General features: G+C 41.6%; 1 protein-coding gene and 1 pseudogene across 4 annotated transcripts in view; one reads left to right on the plus strand and one right to left on the minus strand.

Annotated features, from left to right (window-relative positions):
* Positions 1-25639, minus strand: part of SALL2 (spalt like transcription factor 2) — a 673107-nt gene that overhangs the window by 568298 nt on the left and 79170 nt on the right. Inside the window, exon 1 of one of the 4 annotated variants that reach the window (XM_085650609.1) lies at positions 8264-8385. The exons of the other annotated variants lie outside the window; for them this stretch is intronic. The gene's annotated coding sequence lies outside the window, so the exon portion shown is untranslated. Of the gene's footprint in view, positions 1-8263; positions 8386-25639 lie in introns of those variants that run through there. 4 annotated transcript variants of the gene reach the window in all.
* LOC146871226 (cyclin-dependent kinase 1-A pseudogene) lies at positions 14285-20789 on the plus strand (annotated as a pseudogene).

Consider the following 25639-nt stretch of genomic DNA (forward strand, 5'->3'; position numbering starts at 1 on the left):
AGACCAAAGATGAGTTGAACTGCATGGTTGTCCACCCTGTGTTGGTTGGTTAGAAGACCTCCATATACCCATTCCAGTAGTCTTCCTTGGTGGTGACCACTGCTAGAGCAGTGCCTGTCCTTTGAGGCCAAGCAGCAGAGGCAGGAATCCTTCCAGGATACAAAGATGGTGGAAAGCATTTTCATAGCAATGTTCACCTGATCGTACTAATCGCTGACAGGTTTGAATCGAAGATAGCTCCCAGGTGTCACACTAGTTGTGAAGGGTTGCAGATAAACAGGATGACCAGTCGTGAAATAAAAATGGGATACAGCGATTTTCTCTAAATTATAATTCAATCTTTTACATTTAAAAAATTGCAAAATTGCATGTTCCCACTTTATGTAAACGTAATAGCATGAAATGAGTTGGTGCCAGGCTTGCAAGATGCAAATAATGACTGTCACATTCTGTTACAGAGGAAGCAAAATTGGTGCAAATAGTTTTTTTTTTGTTCTGCACGAATACAGTTTCTGTAGTAAGAGCCCGATAGACATGCTGTAAAGTGTGTCTGTCTCACATAGCATCAGAATGCTGAAATCAGCCGCTAATATCCACACAGCTGCTGTGACTGAAATAGAGGGTGAGAAAGATGGTCTAAAAATAATGTGTCATCTTTAATTTTTTTTTTTTTGGGCGGAAGCATATGCACTTTGCCCTTCTGCAGTCTGGCATTTTGAGAAATGTCAAGTATAGGGCTGCAGGAGTACCGAGCCTCTTCCTTACAACAAATGCCAGCAGCTGTTATTAGTTTTTCATGCCAGAATCTGCATTCAGCTCATGCCAGGGACCAAGTCAAGTGAAAGTTCAGATTATCCAATCTGCTGCACTTCTAGTTGGGGGAAGAATGCGGCTGAAATACTGAGCAAAATGGAAAAAAACATGTCCATGCCTGATGCTTTGTTAAAATATAGCAAAGTTAACTTGTACCCGCCGCATGGAAAACTAGCCCTGTGGTGGGGTAGGGACAGTTGTGAGAGGCGCCATGAGGAAACAATCTCTCGGCATGCTGTGGCGGGGGCGGGGGAGCGCATTCCAGGCGGGGGAGCAGACCCTTTGAAGTATGATGCCGAGGCTGTGGCTACACGTGCACGCGCCAGTGGGCTGAAGCGCTTCCCCAAACGGATTGCATGGCGGCACGATGCACGTGATTGTGCGCGTGCTCACCATGCAATCCACTTTTGGGAGCACATTGAAATGCCCCTCTTACTAGAGTCTCGCATAGCGATTGCGTAAACGCAATGGCTAGGCAAGACCTAAAAATGAGGTTTCTGAATGAATTATGGAAATCGAGAAAAAATGCCATTTCTTGTGCTGTAAACTAGCACCTGAAAAAAATACTACCAACCATTATTTGCAAGTTTAAAGATATAAAAAGCATCACCCCCCCTAAAAATCAGTTCAAGAAACTAGTTTAAAAATTGAAAAGCAAAGAAATCATAAAAAATGTGTAACATAACAAATTAACCCAAAAAAGGGTTCCAATATTAGAACGTTAAAAAACTCACACAACGAGATGTATGTTCTGTAGGCATGAAGATGCATGGGTGTGAACATACATAGGAGCTGATCAAAGGTACTCTAACAGAAGTGGGGGGGATACAGTTTGGCTTAGGCGAAATGTCGTCATTTAGTGTATTTCAGATTCTGCTTGTTTTACGTGAAATTCCCAAAATAACGTGATTACACCAACTACTTTATGTAATTATGCGCCATCTGATGTTAAAAATTAACCTTGAATGCGCCATTCACAGTAAAAGTTCTCCACGGACAGCAGGCTGCAAGTGTCTGTTGTACGCGGGAGCTTTGCTACTTTTTTGGGGTGCAAAATGCGTTCTCACATCAAAAACGTATAAGAGGGAAGATTTCGCTCTAAACTATAGTGCAAAATTACGCATTTGCATTTTGCCTAATTACAAGAAAGGAATTTAGGCAAATTTTCCACACCTGTAGAGAACAAGGCACAAACTTACCAGGTAAGACACGTGCCAAGGAATGGGGACACCCACAAGCTGGCAGGGGTGTGAGGGGGTAGCATTGTCCAAGCGCAGAACTCAGTGCTGTAGCTGGAAGTACTACCAGACATCACACACTCTTGCGTGCACAAAATCATATCACTAGAAGCGGGAAAATATATTTTGAGAATAAAGTAAGTTTCGTGCCCCTCAGTTCAGTCTAAGAAAGTGAGCACGTTTTAAATAGGTCTTTATTGCTTTATATCACATAGATTTAAACAATGTACACATGTCTTCATTTAGAGTATTTCTACAAACCTCAGTACAGGTAACATCCAGCGCTTCGAGGAGGAGTGTAAGAAAGTTGGCACGTCAGCATTAAATACCACACAGCAAATGAACTGCCCAAAATGTGGGGATGACTCGTACTCTACCTAGCGTCAAGCTGTTTTTAAACTCTGATATTTTGAAAATATTTCAAACCTAGGTGACTCGCAGCTGTTCCATCGCATGAAGGCATATACTACGTCCAAGCCAGTGGGACAAACTTCTTGCTGAGCGAGCAGATTCGCCACTTAAAGTGAAAGAAGAAATAAGCTCAAAGGTCGTTTTTTTTTTTTTGATTAATAGTTGAACTGAAAGGCTGCCTGCGTGACTCTTGGGAGTAGAGCGAAGATCACCGATGGCATATTTATGAGAGGCAAGACTGATTTGTTTCGAAATTACAGTCTTAATTTAAAGAAAGAAAAACGCACATTTCTGGAAATAAAGTTTGAGGTGTAATTCAGACGCGTTTGATGAGCGCAGGATGACAGTGGCTTGAAGATCGATTTATGTACATTTTTACGAGGCAAGACTTGTTTATGTTGAGAATTATGGCCTCACTTAAATAACGCGCATTGTTTAAACAGAAGCGCGAGGTGAGAGTCAGACGTGTGATGTCAGCTGCTTCCTCGAGGCCTGTGAGCCATGGAATGTTAATGGACTGAGTCAGCTGTGTAAACAAAGGCTGAAGGAGTCAGCGGAAGATGTCATTATTAAAAAGAGTCAGCTATTGATAAGAAGGAATGGGAAGATGCTTGTGAGGGTGATGAGGGAAGAAGTATCATCATGAATTTTGTTGTCAATGGTTGGCCTTCTTTGAATATGGTTCCAAATTGTGGAAGAGGTTTCTGGAATGTACGTGAAGAATTGAATATTCTTCAAAGTGAACTCTTGCGGGGGGATAGGTTGATACCTCCTGTTGGGATGAGAGAGAAAGTTGTCAATCTCGCTCATGAGGGGCATCTTGGGCGTAGTTTAACCAAAGCGAGAGTTAGAGAGTCTTATTGGTGGCCTGAATTAGATCGCCAAGTGGAAGAAGTGGTCAAGGATTGTGTCATGTGTGCGGGAAATGACAAGTCAAGGAAAGCCAGGACTGCTCCTCTTTCCCCCGTTGCGATACCTGAGCGTCCTTGGTCAAAGCTTGCGATTGACATTGTAGGCCCTTTTGACACCTTGTCTCCCTCGGAAAGGTTTGTTGTAGTTCTAGTTGACTATACATCCAAGTGGGTGTCTGCTTCCTGTATGAGTTCAGTGGTAACTAAGAACATTATTGAATTTCTTAAAGACGCTTTCACTTGTGAAGGTATACCAGATGTTCTTGTTTCAGATAATGGGGTGCAGTTCACTTCTCAAGAAATGGCAGATTTTTTGAAAGAACTTTCTATTACACATCACAGAACTGCTCTCTATGCTCCACAGGCAAATGGGCTAGTTGAGAGTATGAATAGATTGGTGAGAGCTTCTGCTCAGAATGCCCTGGAGAGAAGTGCCCCACTCAAGCCCACCCTGAGAGAGAAATTGTGGGCACATAGGAATGCACCAAGTAGTGTGATTGGGTGTTCTCCGTTCGAAAAACTTAAAGGGAGGATAGCTGGTTCAAAGTTAAATCCTCTTTGGTTGAGTGTGAAAGATAGGGGTTGTGTTGTGCAGAATTGGAGACTGAACAAATATCAAGAGGATTACAAACGTAGGTTTGATATAAAAAATGGTGTGTGTCAACCTACTTGGAAAGTTGGTGACTTTGTGTTTGTTAAGAAAGCAGTTTGGTCTCCCAAAGGTGAAACAAAGTATTTTGGTCCGAGACGCATTGTTAAAGTCATGAGGAATGTAGTTATGCTTGATAAGGGGGATGTGTGGAGTATGTCCCGGTTGTCAAAATGTGCCCATCCGGCAAATGGTTACAGAGATTCGTTTTATCAGCCCAAGGCTCCAAAATGTAATCAAGATGGTACTCGTACTGATTTGTCCATTCATGGGTCCAGAATCAGGAGACCACCAATGTATCTTCAAGATTATTGTGTTAAGTACAAATAGTATTTGTAAGTCTTATCTTTGTATCTTCAAGTTAACTGAAAATGTGATTGACTGTTTCTCTAAATTTTGTGATTTACTTATGTATCTGCTCAATCTGTTTTATTGCATCTTTCTTCTATTCTTTTCTTTCTGTTGAGTTCTTTCACATTTTTGTAAAGGGAAGATGTGTTGTAACTTCTCCTTTAAGCCCTGGGTTCTGGGTTGGAATGTGATGACATGGGCCAGAGGGAGAAGGGACTGAAGGGACAGTTGGATCTGAAGCCGTTTGGTCATTGCTGCATATTTGGTGGGTGTTGAGATTAAACACATGAAAGAGACATCAGACTGCGTGTACTCTGTTATTACAATATATTTCAAACCTAGGTGACTCGCAGCTGTTCCATCGCATGAAGGCATATACTACGTCCAAGCCAGTGGGACAAACTTCTTGCTGAGTGAGCAGATTCCTCAGCCTTTCAGACAGAAGCAATGATACTCCCTCCCTGCCCCCACCCCCTCCCGTCAGACTCTTTCAGGGTTTGTTTACGTTGCAGGGCTGACCACTAAAGCAGACACCAGCTGCAGATGCTTGCTCTGGAGTACAAAGCCCCCGCTCTCTGGAAGCAACATGTGGTTTCAATTTATCGTTCCCAGCAAGAATTCTACACACTTTCAAAAACATGTAGTAGTAGGGCTTAACCCTTCGAGGTAACTCTCAAGAGAAGAAGGCTGATGAAGGGCAGCCAGTCTATAGCTCGCTCTGCTTTTTTTTGGGTATTTCAATTCTTTATTACATTTTAACAATAATAAGCAAACAATGATCAATAATCAAATATCTGCACAAGAACGTAAAATGCCAAACATACAATATGAAATACAAGCAGGAATAATACAAAAAAAAGAGAAAGTAAACTTAAGGAAAAACAGATCAAGTACCGCATTAATGTGCAAAGATTACTTGATACATAAAAATGTAAAGGAATTATTAGAAGAGGCGAGAGAGAAAATGGTATGCAAATAATATATGTAACAGCCTTATTGTATTGTAATTGCATTTATATAGTGCCTACTACCCCTGATGAGGCATCGAAACGCTTTATTGAAACCCATCGGAACTGAAGTACAGCAAAGAGTCAAAATCACGCACCTGCACCCCTGGGTTTGGTAACATAATTGCAAACCATCTTAGAGCAGCAGCCTCAGTGCTTGAGCTCTCAGGTGCTGTTAATGCAATCGCAAGGACCATTCGCAGCCAGGGTGTGATTGGAGCCGGGAGATAAAAGACGGCGCCGCACTCTTCTTCGGCAGCGGCCCATGGCTCTGTTATTACCGGCAGCAGAAATCACACTCACCCTGAAGGCACCACGCGGGAGAAGACGGTGGCACCGGCTGTTAAAGATGTAATGAGGAGCGCGCATGCGTACAGGGCATAGTCCTCTGCCTTCAAATGTGCAAGACTGCCAGAAGCTAAAAGACGAGCCTCGGCCTGGGGGAGACATCAAGGGGTCTGTGGCATGAACGGATACGGTCCTCGGGGCAAAAACGGGCAATGCTAAGCAGTCTATCGGGATTAACTCCGCATGCGCCCTGCTAGTGCACGCTTTGGCAGTAAATCTGCGGCGGCATCTATCTGATGTCACGTGTAATCCCACCCCGCACGTGCACCTCTTCTGTCCGTACGCGTGCACGCTTTGGAATCCGTATTGATTCCAAAAGGCCCTCCCATGGTGAGAGCAACGCATGCGCGCTGCTAACGCCAGGCGAGACCTAACAAGCAGGGCCAGAAGTATAGACAATTGTTACCAACCGAGGGGCCTGGTGTCTGTCTCTGCGTCGTGGCGCTTTCGACAATGGACTCCAGGCCTCGGGGTCAGGAGCATCTCTCTGCCCTGCCAGGCACACCTCTCCACCTAGCAGTCTTCTCGGCGCCCTCCCTGAGACCCCGCATCCTTTTTGCCACACCGCAGGCTGGAGCAGTCACGTGGGCTTGGGTGGCGTGGCGGCTGGTGCCTGGAGGTCTGGCAGATGGCATGCAATGCTGTTTTTTTTTCTGTCTACACCCCACAGGTAGTTGGTAATAAACCGCCAGAGACTGAGGGAGGCCAGGAAGAAGGGGCCGTGATTTAACAGGGCCCAGTATAATGATTGAATATATGTGAGAACTAGATTTTCTTTGTTGTGTACCGACAGAGAGGAGCCTGGTCTGTTTACAGCAGCCCCTGACAGTGATGGATGAGAGAGTGGGTGGGGTGATCGAGGATGGGTATAGGGGGACAACACCCAAAAGAATGTGCCTCGACTCCCCAACACAATTTTGCGTACTAGAAATTGGCCCAACTAGTTTTGCGAAGCCAGGGACTGTCTAAATAAAGGATAAAGAGACTGGTATGGTAAAGAAAGGGGGATGCCAAGGGAGACACTGGCCACGACCAATGGTGCAGAGCCGGGCAAATTCCAAACCAGAAAGGCAGAGGCAAACGCAATGAACCTTGGGTGCAAAGGCATTGGCCAAATTATCGCAGTGCACTGCAGATGAAATGAGCGCCTGTTATCACTGTCTGGGCAGCTGTACTATACTCCAAACATGGAAGTGAAAAGAGGAGAAGGAGAGAAATGAAAGGGGACCTATGAATGTGTGAAAAACTTAAGGACTTACCCACCAACATGGCACTGAAACACCCATATTTTCAGCAGATATGCACATGTGATCAGAGCTAAGGGCTGAAGTGGGCTACCTCATGGCCCGAAGCTACATTCTATCACAGCTAGCAACAACATGTAAATAACAAACACATGGGCCCAATGGCAGAAGAGGGCTGACTCAAAGCCCTGCTGAGCATATAGCCATGTATATGTATTTACATGTATGTGTGTATTAATTATTTTTTAATTACAACATCCTGACAGATAGCCAAGTCTGTCAGGCCTTCCAGGGATAATCTATTAAGGAGCTATTACAGTGCAAAGCTTCTATCCCCTTCGATTTGTCACAGGTGCCAATCAACACCAAAATCCTTGCCAACAAAGGTAATCTGTGAGATTTCATGACACAAAATGCATGACAGCAGGCTTTAACATGGCACAATAACAATCTACCCATAGGCTTTAAAATATGCATTTCGCGACAAATAAATGAGGCCTACCGCCATTGCTGTGTATGGCTCTCACAGAGAGCCTCTATGGTTTATTTCAGTTTCTGAAAGTCATAACGCCTTTCTATGACATCACTATAGTTTATTTAAAAAACCTGGTTATTAACTATTGTGCTGTCATAAGGGCCTTCCATGTCACGTAAGAGGACTCTCTTAGAGCCTCTCAGCTGTTATATGTATAATGTATTCTTCTGTTGTTTATCTCGTGCTTGCATGCACAAGATCACTTACATGTTGTTTTATAAACCCTTGGTTCATGGCACGATCACAGTGTTCTAGAATAGAACATGTGATCGGTCCCATGAACCAAGAGGAGACAGTCGTTGGGGGTCTGCTGGAGCCTGAGGTCATGTAACTAGCGGTGCTTCCTTTCTTTTCTAATTACTGGATTAAACTTATCCTGATACCATACTACGACTTTTGGATTCTACCTAACAAACTGGCGACGATCTAAGGAAGCACCTTCCATCGAACCTGCGATTTGGATGGATTTCGTTTGAAAACAGGAACTTTGCAGTTTTTATTTTCATCCAATTTTTTTTGATACACCTTGTCTGAAATGAACCCCAGTCTCTAGCTGTGTTTAACTGCGCTAGAGTCTTTGATTTATCGTCCGTTTCCTGGGAGTTTTTTTTTAAGTGCTGTGCCTAAACTGGAGTCGAGACGGTGCGAGGAAAATAAATGAAGATTCAAAAGTGGACGAACCCTTTGGAGTCGTACGGAGATGCGGAGCCCACGGTAGTGTAAGCATATGTCCTCAAAGACGTGCGGAGCACTCACCTCTTCGGTAGCATCTGTGCAGTTGTTATGCTTTAAACATAACCAACGCTTCATCCTTCGAGTTCGCACCAGAATCTTCATCGTCGTTCTCTGTGGAATTCTTCTTTCTTGCGCTGGCTACGTTTCTATGGTTGTGACGTGTGCCTTCTTTCAACACATACTACGTAACACGTAGATCGGCAAGCTTTGTACATTCTACTCTTCCGGAGTTCATTTCGTGAAGAGACTTCATCGTATCAGAGGATTCGTTATCTTTCTTCAACACCAAGGGGACTGATTTCATCTCGTTTCTCATCATTACTGAGTATAGTATTTCTTCACATTTATAAAAAAAAAAAGGAGAGCAATTTTTGTTTTTGGTTAAAAAAATAAATAAATAAATAATAATTTATCCAGTTACAGTCTAATTCGTATTAATGAAGTAATTTCACTAATGTCTATTGCTGCTTAAAGTTTTTTTTGTTAGCCTTCTACGCCACCTTGTGGTTTAAATCTGCATTTTTTTTTTTTAGTATAATTTTCAGTGTTGCATTACGGAGCATTTGGTGGTTATTTCTCCATTCGGTTTAATCACTTCTTTTGAAAAGTTTAAGTGTTTTTTTTTTTAGACAATTGTATTACCTGCCTTCTTTTTAGGTATTTGTGGAAACCAATAGTCGATTTAATTCTCTTATATATATTTTTTCTGTTGTTTTGTTTTAGAAAAAAGCATTAACGTGTGCACAAGGTTATACTCTTTCTCCCCCACAACCGTATTGGTCAGCTGGTAGCTCTCCATGCATGCCTTGGGTTGAATGGAAAGCGTATTTCTTAAATTATATCGAGACTTTGGACTCTAATGGCAAAATGAAACCACCCGAAAAGAAAGGCATTTTTCTACATTCCTTAGGTCCCGAAGGTCTCAAAGCGTTTAACCAATTACCCAGAGTTGAAGGCGGTGGTGATGGAAATATTTTTGAAAAGGCTATTTCAGATTTCGATCGCTACTGTTCTCCTAAAGTTTGTATTGGCATTTCAAGGTATAAGTTCTTTCAAAGAAAACAGCTGACTGATGAATCAGTTGATAGTTATGTCTCCGTATTAAAAACCTTGTCATTAGATTGCAAGTTTGGTACTCTACAAGAGGAGTTGATCAGAGACCTAGTAGTAATGCATACTAATAATTCTACTATTCAGGAGAGGTTATGGGTCAATGGTGATTCTGATCTTGAGAACATTCTAGCCATAGTGAGAAAATCTGAAATATCATGCAGAAGCGCGAAACAGGTCAAGGGGGAACCTAATAATGCTAATAAGGATACTATTGCTAAAGTGAACACAAAAACTCGCTTCAAAGAACAGTACGTTAAAACAAAAAAAAACTCCAGTTCTTTCAAGAGTAAAAATGATGATCAAAAAGATAATCTGAAATGTTATAGATGTTGCAGTAAAACTCATTTAGCTAACTTTAAATTCTGTCCAGCCATCAAACAGAAGTGTTTTAATTGTGGTTTAGTAGGTCATTTCTCAAAAGCATGCAACAAAAAGAAGGTTAATAACAAAGTCAAATGCATTGATCAAAATGATGGTAGTGAGGACGAAGAGCCTGACACGGATTATGATGAGGTATGTTCTTATGTTCTAAACATTAAGGATTCAGATCATCTCATTTTGAATATTGATAATTCAGTTATTAGGAAAAAACCTGTGTGCGATATGGTTATCGGAGGAGTTAATACCAAAATGTATGCGGACTCAGGTTCTCCTTACTTCATTGTGAATGAGACAGTATGGAATTCACAATTTGTACCGAAATTAGGTAACATGTTAGAGTTGACAGACATCAGTCCGGAGGGTTATTCTGGCGAAAGAATTGACATTTTGGGTTATAGAACTCTTATCTTTAGATTCAAAAATCGTGAGGGTACTACCAAATTATATGTGTCAAAAAAAGGACCTTCTGTCCTAAGTTGGTTCGATCAGGGCAAATTAGACATTGTTCATAACCCCAATAGCCCTGATCCAGTTATGGTAATTGATTAATCTAATGGCCTGAGTGAACTTTTATTGCGAAAATTTTCCAGTGCTTTTAGAACTGATATAGGTAAATTAAATAGTTTTAAACATGAGATCCGCTTAAAAAAAGATTCATGTCCAAAGATTCACAAAGCACGCAACATTCCTTTAGCAGTCCGTGAAGAAGTTAAAAATGAGTTAGACTCATTGGTGAGGGACGGCATTATTGAAAGGATTGAATCTTCTGAGTGGGTTTCACCCATTGTCGTGGCTAAACGCGCCAATGGGAAAATTAGATTATGCATTGATTTACGCCATTTGAATAATAATATCATCATTGATCAGTTTCCTTTACCACGCATCTCTGAAATGCTGACCAGCGTCGGTGGGGCAAAATTATATTCTACGATTGACTTATCGGCAGCGTATCACCAGATTGAATTACATGAGAATAGCAAAGATTACACTGCATTCATCACCCCTTTTGGGTGTTTCAGGTATAATAGAATGCCTTTTGGCTTGGCGTCTGCTGCAGCCATTTTTCAACGGGTAATGCAGGACATCCTTAAGAATTGCAACAACGCCATTTGTTTTCAAGATGACATTCTTGTGTTTGGGAGTAATCCTCAGTCACATTTGTCGGCATTAGAGAACGTACTTAGGGTCCTCTCTGACCATGGTTTGACTATTAAACATTCCAAATGTAAATTTGGGGTGAAGTCTGTGACTTATTTAGGTCACGAACTGTGTGAGGAGGGAGTTAAACCCAAAAATGACTTCGTTGAGGCTATTAGATCTGCTCCTCATCCCAATTTCAAGGAAGATGTTAGGTCTTTCTTGGGTCTTACTGAATTATATTCAAAATATGTTCCAAATTTTTCTTGTCGTGCATTCAACATAAGACAATTGATAAAAAACAAAAGCAAATTTTTGTGGTCAAAAGATTGTGAAACTGAATTTAATGATGTTAAGAAGGCCATTTGTTCTGCAACTGCGCTTTCAGGTTTTGACCCTTCACTCTTGTGTATTATCACTACGGACGCTAGTTCAGAGGGTTTAGGAGCAGTGCTGTCTCAGAAATCCAATAATGGTAAAGAATACATTATTGCGCATGCGTCCAGAGCACTCACACCTGCTGAAGAGACGTATTCTACCATAGAAAGGGAAACTTTAGCTTGCATATGGGCACTTGAGCATTTCAGGGTATTTGTGTGGGGCAAGGAGTGTTTACTCAGAAGTGACCATAAACCTTTAGTACGCCTTTTAACCACAGAGGGCATGTTGAAAGCTTCAGCACGAATAGCTCGAATGTCTATGCGTCTTCAGGAATTTGTTTACACCATTGTTTATGTGCCCGGCAAAGATAATGTAACTGCCGATTTTCTATCAAGAATGCCTTTACCTCTGAGAGAAAGTACATACAACGAGTGGGATGATTTTCATATAGCTTTGGTTCATGATGAAGATCTTTTGCCAATTGACCGGAATGTTTGGCTTAAGGAATTTGAAAATTATCCCATATTAAACAATGTAGAAGGGTATGTTTTATCTGGATGGCCCAATAAAAGGAATATCAATGCTGACCTTAGAAGTTTTTGGGAGGTAAAGGATGAACTTTCATTGGTGGATGGTGTGCTAAAAAGAGGTGATCGTCCCATTCCTCCATGCAAATTAAGACACAATATTGTTTCTCTTGGTCACGAGGGTCACTGTGGTATTGTTAGAACCAAACAAAAAGTAAAAAATAAGTTTTGGTGGCCAGGCATGGATGTTTTCATTGAACGTCTTATCAGGAATTGCATCACATGTGCGAATGCGGATAAGACTTTGATTACCCTCAAACCTAATATGGGGGAACATACCATTCCGGATTTTCCATGGCATACCATTGCCATGGATATTATGGGTCCAGTTGGCCCTAACTCTAAATATGTTCTTGTAACTATCAATTTTTTTTCTAAATGGCCAGTAGTCAAAATTGTAGATAGAGTAGACACTGATTCTGTTTTATCCTTTCTGGATGAAATCTTCACTGAGGAAGGTTTACCAGTACGGCTAATTACAGATAACGGTGTTCAATTGTTGTCTAACAAAGCAAAAGCGTACTTTAAAAGAGTAGGCATTATTCATTGTACCACTTCTCTGTACAACCCCAGCGGGAATGGTATCATCGAAAGGTTTAATAGAGTTCTCAAAAGTGCTATCCAAGTAACAGGAATTGAAAATAATAAATGGGAACTTCAAATTTTTAAAACTGTGTGGATGTACAGGACCTCCACTAATGCCATGACGGGTTACTCCCCGTTTGCAATAATGAGAGGTAGACTTCCGAGAACCAAATGTAATCCTGCATGGTTAGCTCCGTCTACCCTGTCTAGTTTGAATCTTCAGACCGTAAAAGAAAATCTCATCAAAAATCATGCTATTAATAAAGAACGGTTTAATAAGAAAAAAGGGTCTGTACATGATCCAATTGTTAATGTAGGGATGCTTGTTAAAGTAAAAAAAACCTTGGAAGGTCCAAAAAGGAGAAAGCCAATTTATGGGACTTTTTGAAATAAAAGAAGTATTTAAGAACTCTGTCAAACTCACCAATGGTAAAGTTTGGAATTTAAGTAGAATTGCTGTTCTCAAAGGGGATAAAAGTATTTATCTCAATTCTGAGGATGAAACAAAGTCAGTTGACAATCTTGAGGATGAAGATCTTGTCAATAGTCCTATCTGTAATGCTGAGTCTATCAGGGTTTCCAATGATAATGAATGTAATGTGGATTCTGGAAAACGACAGCGGAAAAAACCAGGTTGGATTGCTGATTTTGTTTCATTTATCAGAAATAGATTTCTTTATTAAATGTTTTTATTATTTAAGGGGGGAAGATGTGTTATATGTATAATGTATTCTTCTGTTGTTTATCTCGTGCTTGCATGCACGAGATCACTTACATGTTGTTTTATAAACCCTTGGTTCATGGCACGATCACAGTGTTCTAGAATAGAACATGTGATCGGTCCCATGAACCAAGAGGAGACAGTCGTTGGGGGTCTGCTGGAGCCTGAGGTCATGTAACCAGCGGTGCTTCCTTTCTTTTCTAATTACTGGATTAAACTTATCCTGATACCATACTACGACTTTTGGATTTTACCTAACATCAGCACACTCTGCTTTGACTGAAAGCAGATAGCACAGCTACAGGAGACGGAAGGAAAGAAGGGAAGATAGTGGCTTTTGGTTAAAGACTGCAGGTAAGATATTTATTTTTCACATTTGCGTCAGGGAGGAGAGGGCATGTTATGTATATATCTCTCATTATCTTCTGCAGATACGCAGTAGTTGAAGGCGGGGGGCTAATGATTTTGGGGGCCATACATTACATAAAATATAGATGGGTAAATAGTGAATCACAGGTATGTTTCCAACCTCTGGGTTCTGATTGACATGATAGACAACTCGAGCTTCGCTCTCTATTCGATGTCACTCAGAACCAGAACACCTTCGGTCAAAAACATTCCCGTAATTCACTGTTACCTATCTACAAGTCTATATGTTATGCCTTTTAATAATAAACAGATCAGACCTATGGTATTTGAAATAACTTTCCCAAAAAAACAACCACGCCTATAGCATATATGATTGGATTGTCAACATTGCCAACTCAGAGATAATATATTGAGCATAAACCTTCCCACAAGGTAACCAGCAGCTGCACTGTAATAAAATGACAATTATGTTAAAAATTACAGATGTCAAACAACATAAAATCCCTCATAACACAGAATATTAGAGATTAACATAGGTTAACACAGTTCGTTTGAGTGGGTCACCAACACCAAACCCGTCTATTACAGTAAGCAGTGAGAATCCATCTAACAAAATACCTGCCTTTAGGCTTTAGCACTGTGTAATAATAATCTATCCATAAAAGCCTATTGCCTATAATGCATGCTTTTCACAAAAGGTAAGTCAGGCCTACTGGCTTTGAGTGTGGAAAAAAAGCGTTGTTTTTCAGTTTATAGTCTACTCTAACCATGGATGACACTCCAAAGGCAGAGAAAATTGGTGAGGGTACCAATGGAGTAGTAAGTCAAGGTTTTCATAAGTCTACTGGCCAGGTGGTGGCCATGAAGAAAATTAGGTTGGAAAATGAACAGGAAGGTGTTCCTAGTACAGCCAGCAGAGAGATGTTGCTCTTAAATGAATCAAAACACTGTGATGATGTCACTCAATTAGAGCATGCAACAGAATGGCTCTATGTCATCTGGAATGCTCACAGTTGCCTAGCTGCGTCTGGGCTGGTTGTCAGTTGGATGTTGCCATTTGCCTTGCTTGGGTCTAGGGGCGGCTCTCTAGAATAAATTCATCTTGGAAAACGTACAGCAGTGTGAATCTCCATCCTTTCATTGGCGACAGAAGATGGGATCCTAGTTTATCCAGCGACGTCTTGCGAATCAAGATTTTTTTTTACGAACTAAGCGAAGGTATGCCTTTTTCGCAGCAAGATTGAACCCACGACACTACCGTGAGTACATTTTTCGTTATTCACTCAAGCGCAAAGGTGTTACTTATCCGAGCGTCAAGGCAATAAATCTTTTTTTAAAAAAAACGATAAGGAACTAAGACAATAGAGAGCCGCACCCTATCTTTAATGTTCGCAATTCATGTATGCTTTTCGGTCACAAGCTACGTGGTATCTGAGACTGTGACAGTTGGAGAATTCGTGATTAATGGGCAAAAAGTCACAGAATTGATTTGTCTCACCGTATTCAAACGGCTATCCTTGCTCGCGCTTCACGAGTTTCCCGTGCGCGCTGCCCTGTGACATTCGTCATTGTCTGACGTCGGATTTAGCATCTGGAACGCACGTCTTTGTCTTCTCGTAATTGGACCGCTCGACATTCACGCATGGAACGCATCGGCATGCACGGCTGGAACGCATTAGCGTATACCTGCTAATTCAAGGGATTTTTCATCTAAGAACCAACGCTGACACGCTCAGCATTTGCGTGTCATTTCTTCTTGTCATTCGGAGTATCGCTGACACGCACAGCTTGTGGATTAACATTGTCTTCGTTTTTTTTTAATTCATACTACTTTTTGAAAACTAGTTCCACGAAAGAGAACAATGCTGCCGCCTAGTGACTTAAAGAAGTATTACACTGCAGTGTAATAGTCTGCTATTAGTTATTTTCAGTTTTTGGTTGTGGCAAAGAATAGTTGATTTTCAAGTTTTTTTTTAATTTGTTATTTTAGATCTTTCCCCATTTCATTTTTTATTTTATTTCTCTTTTCTCACTTTCTCTCATCATTCTTAAATAATTTTGACAGAAAATTAGTATCAACATGCAAAGTGTCATTGCGCCAGCGCCCTTTTTACAAGATCCAGGAGATCCAGTTTTAGAATGGAAGCTATGGTTTAGATCATTTGAAGCATACCTAGGAGCAATTGATGGGCAGAGATACAGACCAGATAGAAAAAAGAATTTAATGTACTATCATCTGGGGGTTGAGGGACAGAATGTATTTGATCATTTACCCCTATATGTACCACCTGAAGGTGAAAATCTGGATGAATTTGAAATAGCTGTAGCACAACTGGATAAGCATTTTACAAAAACAAAGAACGTTGTAGTCCACAGATATAAATTTTTTACCAGAGTACAAAAGGCAGATGAAAGCATCGACACCTTTATCACAGCTTTAAAAGTTCTAGCTTCCAAATGTGAATTCGAGAATTTTACTTCCCAATTAATAAGGGATCAGCTGGTCGCGCGTTGCTACTGCAAAAAAGTTCAAGAAAGACTACTCACATGCAAGGATCCTACGTTAGACAAAGCGGTTGACATCGCTAAAAGTATAGAAAATTCCATTGATGACGCTAAACAGCTTGAATCAGCTTTAGCAAATTCTTCAATTTCAGGTGCTGTTTCGACAAAACATTCTGAATCATCTTCAGGTGCTACTTCGACGAGACAGCCTGAGTCATCTTCTATGAAACCTCAAGAAAACACTTTCAGGGGTAATTCTTTTCGCGACAACGCCAGAAGGTTAAGTAACTTTAGAGGGGGAAGGGCATCTATGATGAACAGACAACAGAATTCCAGAATGTACTGTTATAGATGTGGTTCATCAGCACATGTCTCATCTTTTAGAAATTGTCCAGCGGTTAACCAACAATGTGGGCAATGTGGGAAAATGGGACATTTTGCGAAGGTTTGTTTGAGTGGCAGAAGAAGAAATGTTAGATGTGTAATCAATGAGTTTGATAATGTACAAGATGAGGATGTTATCAATCAAGAATATGTTGTAGTGGGGAAAAGTTGTCATGAGAAAGTGTTACAACATATTCTTGATCCTGAGGTTGATGTTACTATAGAGAACAACAAAATTCAGCTATTAGTTGATACAGGAGCTAGAATTACTATTGTTTCGCAAGAAAAGTATCAGAAGTTATGGTTTAAAAACACCTTGTTACCCCCTGATGTGTTCACAATAGCTTTTGAAGGCAGCCGTATTGATTTATTAGGATATTTTTGGGCCACCATTAGTGTCTTAGGTGAAAGTATCAAGGGCAAAGTTTATGTGGCTAAGAAAGGAATTAATGTCCTTGGTCTTATTCATCAAGCTGAAATTGGCTTGACGATTAAACCTGGGTCAGAGACTCCTGTTTTCATTGAAAAAAGAAAGATGGATCATAATTGCAGTCACTCTACACAGGACACGTTATCTCTTTCCAGCACTCTATCTATTGATAATTTGGAAATTAAATTTAGTAAAGTTTTTGAAAATCGATTAGGTAGAATTACAAATTTTCAGCATTTTATTAAACTAAAAGAAAATGCAGTTCCAGTCAAACACAAATTGCGCAATGTCCCATTGAGTATTAGGAATGACCTTTCAAAACATCTTGAGACCTTATGTGAACAAGGCATTATTGAGAAAGTCGAGTCCACTCTCTGGCTTTCTCCCATTGTTTTGGCGAAAAAGAGATCTGGGGACCTGAGGATGTGTGTGGACTTGAGAAGTCTCAACGAGGCTATCTGGGTTGATGGTTTTCCCCTCCCACGCATTGAAGACCTTATTGCCAAAGTGGGGTCCTCCTCATTTTTCACTAAACTGGATCTCAAAGCGGCTTATCATCAGGTCGAACTTCATCCTCAGTCCCGACATCTCACAGCGTTTGTAACTCCTGATGGTGTTTTCCAATTCTGCAGGTTACCTTTTGGTCTAGCTTCTGCGGCTGCGGTTTTTTAGAGGCTTATGACTGAAATGTTTAGAGATATTTCCAATGTCGTAGTGTTTCAGGACGACATTCTTATTTTTACTAAGAAAGAGGCAGAACATGATTTAGTTCTTGAACACGTTTTTAAGATACTAGAAAGTAGAGGAGTGACCCTACAAAGAAGCAAGTGCTCTTTTAAGGTGAAGGAGATTGAATATTTAGGTCACATGATTTCTGAACAAGGCATTAAGCCCAGACCAGGGTTGATTAGGAGTATCATAGAAACACCTGCTCCACAGAATAAGGAACAACTTATGTCCTTCTTAGGTCTCTGTGAGTTTTATGCAAAATTTATGAAGGATTTTGCAAAAACAACTGAGTGTTTTAGAGCACTACTCAAAAAGGGGGCAATTTTTATTTGGACAGAAGAGTGTGAGAAGGGGTTTCAGTTTATCAAGAATCACATTGTACAAGCCCCAGCTTTGCAAGCTTTTGTAGAAGGTAGAGAAACTGTGGTTACGGTTGATGCTTGCGAGTATGGTTTGGGTGCTGTACTTTCGCAGTTTGCTGATGGTAGAGAGTACACAGTAGGGTTTGCATCTAGGACTCTTCGTCCAGTCGAACGGAAATATTCCGTAATTGAAAAAGAGCTACTAGCTTGCACTTGGAGTGTGGAAAAATTTAATTCATATTTGTGGGGAAGATCTTTTATTTTAAGAACTGATCACCGGCCTCTAGTTGATATTCTATCAGGGAAGAATCCAAAACGCACTACTGCTCGTTTGGCCAGGTTATCAACAAAATTGTTGGAGTTTTCTTTCACTGTGGAGTATATTGCAGGGGGAAGGAATAGTAGAGCGGATTGTCTTTCAAGGTTGCCAATCACAGATGAAGGTGAACAAGAATGGGAAAATGATGTAGAAGAGTGTTTTGTGGCTTGTGTGAGTCGTGAAATTTTGTCTTTTGCGGAGGATGACTGGGTTGCTGAAATTGAAAAGGATGTCATCCTTAATGAAGTTGTTTCTTTGATTAAAAGAGGTTGGCCAAAAGAGAAGTGTCTTTCCCCAGATCTTCAAATGTTCTGGAAAGTTAACAGTGAGCTTTCGCTTGAGGGTGGAAAGGTTGTCAGGGGTGATAAATTGGTACCTCCCACTTGTTATCGAGAAAAAATCATATTGAATGCTCATTCTGGTCATCTGGGCTCTACCATCACCAAAAGAAAAGTTAGGTCAGATTTTTGGTGGCCTAGAATGGACATCCAGGTGGATGATTTGGTCAGACAGTGTGCACGATGCAGTGCTAGTGACAAGGTTCTTGTGCTAGAAGGTTCTGTTGGACATCCTGTATATCCTCCTGCAAGGGCTTGGCAAAAATTAGGTATGGACTTTCTTGGCCCATTTCATGTTCTTCCTACAAATTCAAAATATTTTTTAGTTCTTGTGGACCATCTATCTAGATGGGTTGAAGTTGAACCAATTGGTGTACCAAATTCAAAGAGTGTCATCAACTGCCTTAAAAAGATTTTTCTTAGAGAAGGTTTTCCAGAGGAAATACTCACGGACAATGGTGTCCAATTTGTTTCGCAAGAAATGAATTACTTTTTGCATTCTTGTGGTATCAAGCACACAAGAACTCCTCTTTATCATCCACAGAGCAATGGTAAAACTGAAAGGTTCAATAGGGTTATTGTGGAATGTGTTCAAGCTGCTTACAGATCTAACACATGTGTTTTTCAAGCAGTTAAGGATCTTGTGTGGTCATACCGTACTTCCCCTCATGTATCTACCAATTTTAGTCCATTTGAACTCATGAGAGGCAGGAAAGCTTCTTCACAGGTCTATCCTTTTTGGATGGTGAAGTCTTTTCATCAGGGCTGTGACATGAAGAGTATTTGGGATTCTGCGAATAAGAAATCTTATGAGATCAGTAAAAAAAAAAGTGAATTTACTGTTAGGAATGAAGATCACAAAATTAAGATTGGAGACTGGGTGAGAATAAAGAATCCTGTGTCTGTCAGGAAAGGTTTCTCAAAGTTTTTGGACCCTCAACAAGTTGTGGAGGTCAGGAAAAATGCTGTTATGTTAAGCAATGGCAATTGGTGGAACACATCTCGTGTGGCTAGAGATCCTGTTCTCTCACAAAGAAAGGTAACAAATGACGAAAATGTTTTAGGAGGGGATGGTGGTGTTAGGAGAAGTTCCAGGGATCGTGTCAAACCGAGTTGGTTACGAGAATTTGTATGAGTGAGTCTATTTATTGTTTATTGTGCTTTAACTGTTGATTTTATACTTTTGTAATCTGCTTATTATTTTATTCTGTGTTATAAGCGTTATTTTAATAAAAGAAGGGAGGTGTGTGATGATGTCACTCAATTAGAGCATGCAACAGAATGGCTCTATGTCATCTGGAATGCTCACAGTTGCCTAGCTGCGTCTGGGCTGGTTGTCAGTTGGATGTTGCCATTTGCCTTGCTTGGGTCTAGGGGCGGCTCCCTAGAATAAATTCATCTTGGAAAACGTACAGCAGTGTGAATCTCCATCCTTTCAAACACTTTAATGTAGTTAGTCTCCAAGGTGTACTCAAGCAAGATTCAAAGCTTTACCTTATTTTTGAATTCCCTTCCATGAACTTGAAGAAATATTTAGATACAATCTCATATGACCAGCATATGGATACAATTCTTGTCAAGAGTTACTTATATCAAATCTTTCAAGGTATTGTGTTTTGTCATACATGGAGAGTCCTACACAGAGACTTAAAACCACAAAAAACCTGTTGATTAACAACAAAGGAGTAATTTAATTAGCAGATTTTGGTTTGGCACAAGCCTTTGGCATACCTGTACAGGTTTACACCAATGAGGAGAGCCAGAAGTGATGCTCGGGTCCTTCTGGTACTTCATTCCTGTAAATGTATGGAGCATTACAACTATATTTGCTGAAATGGCACCTAGGAAGCCACTTTTACATAGAGATAGTGAAACTGATCAACTATTCAGAGCTTCACAAACTCCAAAAGAACACAATCTGGCTAGCAGTGGAATCCTTGCAAGATTATAAGAACACATTTCCTATATGGCAAACCGTGTTAAAACATTGATCAAGATGGACTTGATTTGCTAGCTAAAACCTTGATCTAAGATCCTGCAATAGAATTGCAGCCAAAGAGGCCTTGAACACCTGTACTTTGACGACCTGGACAAATCTAAGTTTCAAGACAATCAGATCAAGAACAAATTAAAATGCTCCCATGGAGAGAAGTTCCTGCTTTGTTTCAGGATTACAGATGTAACCTTTGGTCAATCACCACTTTAATTTTTCTCGGTAGTCCTGTCTGTCCTTTATTTGTATTATTTTGTAAATATGTTACGCATTCAGATTGCTTCATAAGGATACATACAATGTATGGAGTAGGTTGGGTTCTGCATCACTCCCCGCTTAACTACTCAATTCACCGCTATCCTGACATCTTAGATGCCCGCTTGAGTACTGTAACCTGCTTGAGGGCTGTGGGTGTGTTTGCGGTCATCTTAAGGGAGGTGCAGCACTGGCAGTACCATTGTTGCTGTGCCCTTTCTCCCATGTGTCGTAGTGGCAGTATTATAAAATGGTGGACAAAGCTGCCTAATAAGGAGGCAGCTGCGGATGAGACCTGTGACTGGCAATAGTGGGAGGCATCAGTAACCTGTATGAGAGTTGTTCGTGGCTATCCAGGCGATGACACAGCACTGGTGGCCTCATCGCTGTTGTGCCTTTTCTCCGGTGTGCAACGGCAGCCGCATCACAAAATAGCAGACGGAGTGACTCAATACGGTGGCAGCCGTGGAACAAGCCTAAGGCCTATGGCCGGTAAAGAAGCAGAATGAAACTGGAGCCAAAAGAAAATATATTCTGCAACAGTGTATTGAAGGCAAACAAGAATTCAATTCAAATTGAAGACATGCAAAAATATACAGGGTGGCCGAGAACCTTTCGCCTGTATGTTGAGGTGGCTGCTCCACAAAATGGCAGGCTAAGTGCCGTGCTAGTCTGGAGATTAGTGGCAGCTGCGGAAGAGGCCTGAGACCGGTTTAAAAAAACACAACGCAATACCTGAAGCAATCAGAAACTCATTCTGAAGGAAGATAAAAGTACATTTTGAGGTCTATCAAAAATACATTTTGTAACAATGTGAGAATGGAGTGGAGTTGGAGGAAATAAAGGATACCTTGGGAAACAGTGTGGCCAAAAGGGCAGAGATAAAGGATACATTTGTAAACAGTGTGGCCGGGAGAGCAGAGCATGTTGCAGCAACGCACGGAAACAGTGTAGAACCTGATATGAAGCGTCTGGAGAATGGAAGTATAAAAGACATTTATGTTTGTTGTGGTGGCTGCTCCACAAGGTCCAATACCGCACTAGTTGGTAAGTGGATGAGAGCTGTGACTGGCAATAGTATAGAGCCTAAAAGCAGAAGAGTTAAGAAGTTTGTGGCCGGGATGGCAAAACATGTTGCAGCGGTGCACGGAAACAGTGTAGCGCCTACTGTGCCTGCCATCGGATTGGGGCCTCGGAAAGGCGGCGGACTGGCTTGGCTTTCCCCCAAAATGCAGGCTTGACTGTGAAGCCTACTGGGAAAAGACATTTAGAAACAGTGTTGAGGAGAGGTACTTACGAAATGTGAACGAAACACTTGGAAACAGTTCAACTGTGGCGTGTTTGAACCAGGGAAGCCGGAGGGGCTTGCGTGAGAATGCGCTGCGAGACACTTGCCAGAACTAGATGTGAGGCTCTTGCCTGTTTGAAATGCCTATACCGCGAAAAACACACTTGTCACTCCTAAACCACAACACACCATAAACACAGTCTCTAAACACAATCTCTTGCTCTTGACACTTTCAAAATATAGCACTGTGTGTTATTAACACAATAGGAAAAAATACCAAGAAAGAAGAAACAGGCAATGGCCTAATAATAGGGTAGCTGCCAGTGGTAGTTGAGGAGCAGAGAGCAAGTGAGAAAAGACAGGAATGCCCGGCAGCGACCCTGGGCATTATCCTGCAGGCTATTGCTGCTTCGCAAGAAGCATTAGAAAGGAAAATCAATGACCTGGTGGCAGAGCAGAGACTAATAAGAGAGGATCATCGCCGTCTGGTGGAGAAGGTCACTAGTGCACAATGCACATTAGGCGAAATAACCCCTGAAATGTCAGACATACCGAAACAACAAAACCTCCCTGAGAAGATAGCAAAAGTGATGGAAACAAGGGAGGAGGACTCAGAGAATAGGGCCTGAAGGAATAATATTTGCATTATAAGGCTATCAGAATGGATAGAGGGGACCAATAGAAACAGAACTACATTCCTGTAGTGGCTCTGGTGGGGCTTTCTCAGCACTATGCTCTGGAAAGGGCAAATCAGGTACCTGGTAGGGCTCCTCTGCCTGGAGAGCCGCCAAGACAAGTGAAGCCAGATTGCTGTATTTTAAAGACCGGGATCATATCCTGGTGCAGGAACAAATGAAGGGTGATATCTTTGCACAGAACAAGAGAGTAATGGTGGTCCCTGATTTCACCAGGAAAGTACAGAAGTGAAGGGCTTCTTTTACAGAGGTCAAGAGACCCCTCCGAGATAGGGGATTACTTATGCAATGTTGTTTCCTGCTAGGGTTCGTGATACTTATGGCTGGGAGCCACTGTTTTAAACTCACCACAACTGCTCTCTGAGTGGATGGATCAGCTCCCTCAAGGGGGAGGGCGCTCGTCCCAAGAACAAGAAGCAGCCAGTTAGACATCCTGAAAGCAGAGGAAGGAAAGGTGGAAGTGCAGTTCCCTCTAGGCTACAGGCTTGTCAGGAGCAGAAAAGACTGGTCAGGGAGATAGTGGGTTGTATTGGGGCAAAATTGCAATCCCTTACCCAAAATACTGATGAGGATGAGAGGAGAATGGAAACAGATGGGCCCACCGACTCTGAGTGGGAGGTGATCTTACCACATGTCACACCTGGCACATCTGATGATATCTTTTGATAACCTGAACAGACACAATTACATTTCTTGAAATAGTGCAAAAATATTGTAAATGTAGGGCAGCATCTTTCTGAATGGAGGAAGCACATACAATGAGTAGAGAAACATAGTAAATGTAGGAATATGTGGTGGGTGGTTTCATTCTGAATGAGAGGTGGGTGATGTGAGTGGCGGCGGGGAGGCGGGTGGATAGGCGCAACCCCTTATGTGTAGTATAGAAGGTGGGAATTATTCAGTTTGAATGGGGAGTGCGCTCCTTCTTGTCCTGGGGTTAGGGAGCTGGGGAGTTCGGTTTTGGTTATGTATGGTAAGAAGTCAAATGGTCCATAACGCAAAGTATATGTGTGAAGATTCGGAAAAGATTAGATGTCTAACATGTCGTACAATTTTATTGGAACGTGCGGGGATTGAATAACATGACTAAACACTATAAAGTCCATGCCTATTTAAAAAGACAGGAAACAGGCATTGCATTACTGCAGGAGACCCATCTTGCAGCGTCAGGGGGTGACTTTAAGAAAGAGTTGGCAGGGCCAGTTGTATGCCACCTCATTTTCTGCTTTCGCAAGACAGGTTTTGATATGGATTCGCCATCGTGTACCTTTTCAGTAAACAAATTAATTAATTGACCCAGGAGGAAGATATGTGGTGGTGTCGGGGCGTTTGGCAGGGCGGGACCTGACCATTGTGGGGATCTGTGCTCCAAATACGGATCAGGGTGGGTTCTTTCAGGAATTAACGAGGAAATTGGCACCATACATGACACATAGTATCCTCTTGGGTGGTTACTTCAATTGTATCGCAGACCCAGACCACGATAGATCACATATAATCATGATGCACTTGCTGGTGCATCGTGCTGCTAGACAATTTAGAAATTGGCAACAAAGATGCTGGTTAGTGGATTTGTGGAGGTGTTCGCACCCTGATATTAGTGACTACTCATACTTTTCAGGGTTGCATTGATGTTCATGTGCGATTGGATACATTCTTGTGTCACCCTGCGGTGCATCATGAGGTAGAAAATGTGGAGTATTTATGCAGGAAGACCTCTGACCATTATCCTGTTCTACTTTCATTGGACTGGAATAGAGAACAGGCACAAATACAGGACTGGCGCTTGTAAGTTGAGGCCTTGGAAGAGCCAGTGTTTTGCAATGTCATAGGAGAAGCAGTGGACAATTATTTTCAGGAGAATGAGGCTTCGACTGCATTTCCTCTGACCGATTGGGATGCATTCAAGGTTGTTATTCGAAGGCACCGTATATCGGAGATACGGGGGGGTTAGGCATACCCTTGTGAAAGAGATTAAGAAGCATGAGAAAGTGTTGTGAGGACTGGAGTTAGCGAGGCCTGTAAAGCAGGATCTGAAGCAGCAGATTTTAGACACCAGGGAGCAAGTAGCATTAGACACAGAAAAATTATGCTGCTTTGACTACAGAGAGTATATTACAAGGGTGCATGCGGAGCATGACAAGGCCGGTACTCTGTTGGCTTGGCTCACAAATCCCAAGAATAGAGGCACACAGATACTGGAGGTGGATTCTGAAGATGACACACACTTCTATACACTGGAGGCAATCAATAGAAGACTTAGGGAATTTAATACAGAGTTATATAGTGCGTCATTGGAACTTCGTCACAGTTTATCAGTGAGTTTTTAGATCCCATAGACTTGCAGAGGATTACAGTGGAGAAGGCAAGAGACCTGTGTGGGGACATTACTATTCAGAAAGTGATGGCTGATATAAAGTATATGGCAAGAGGGAAAGTCCCCGGATTGGATGGGCTCCCTGTGGAATTTTATGCTACTTATATGGAGGCGTTGGCACAGAAGCTGGTTAATCTCGACTCGGCTGCCTGCAAAGGCGGGGCTCTTGCCCCACACAACTGTGAAGGCTTCAGTAATCCCGTTGTTAAAATCAGGAAGAGCCCCAGAGGATGTAGGGGTTTATTGCCCGCTTTCCATGCTAAATCTAGATTACAAAATATTTAGTAGGGTCTTGGCAATGCGCCTATCACCATTTCTGCCCAAATTAATACATGCAGACCAGTCTGGGTTCATCCCGGGCCATAATATGGCCCTTAATATTAGGAGGGTGCTGGCGATTATGGAATCTGATCTTGATGACAAAGAAAAATAAGTGATTATGGCAATA

The sequence above is a fragment of the Triturus cristatus genome, chromosome 1_1 (assembly GCF_964204655.1).
Source record: "Triturus cristatus chromosome 1_1, aTriCri1.1, whole genome shotgun sequence".
Classification (NCBI taxonomy): Eukaryota; Metazoa; Chordata; class Amphibia; order Caudata; family Salamandridae; genus Triturus; species Triturus cristatus.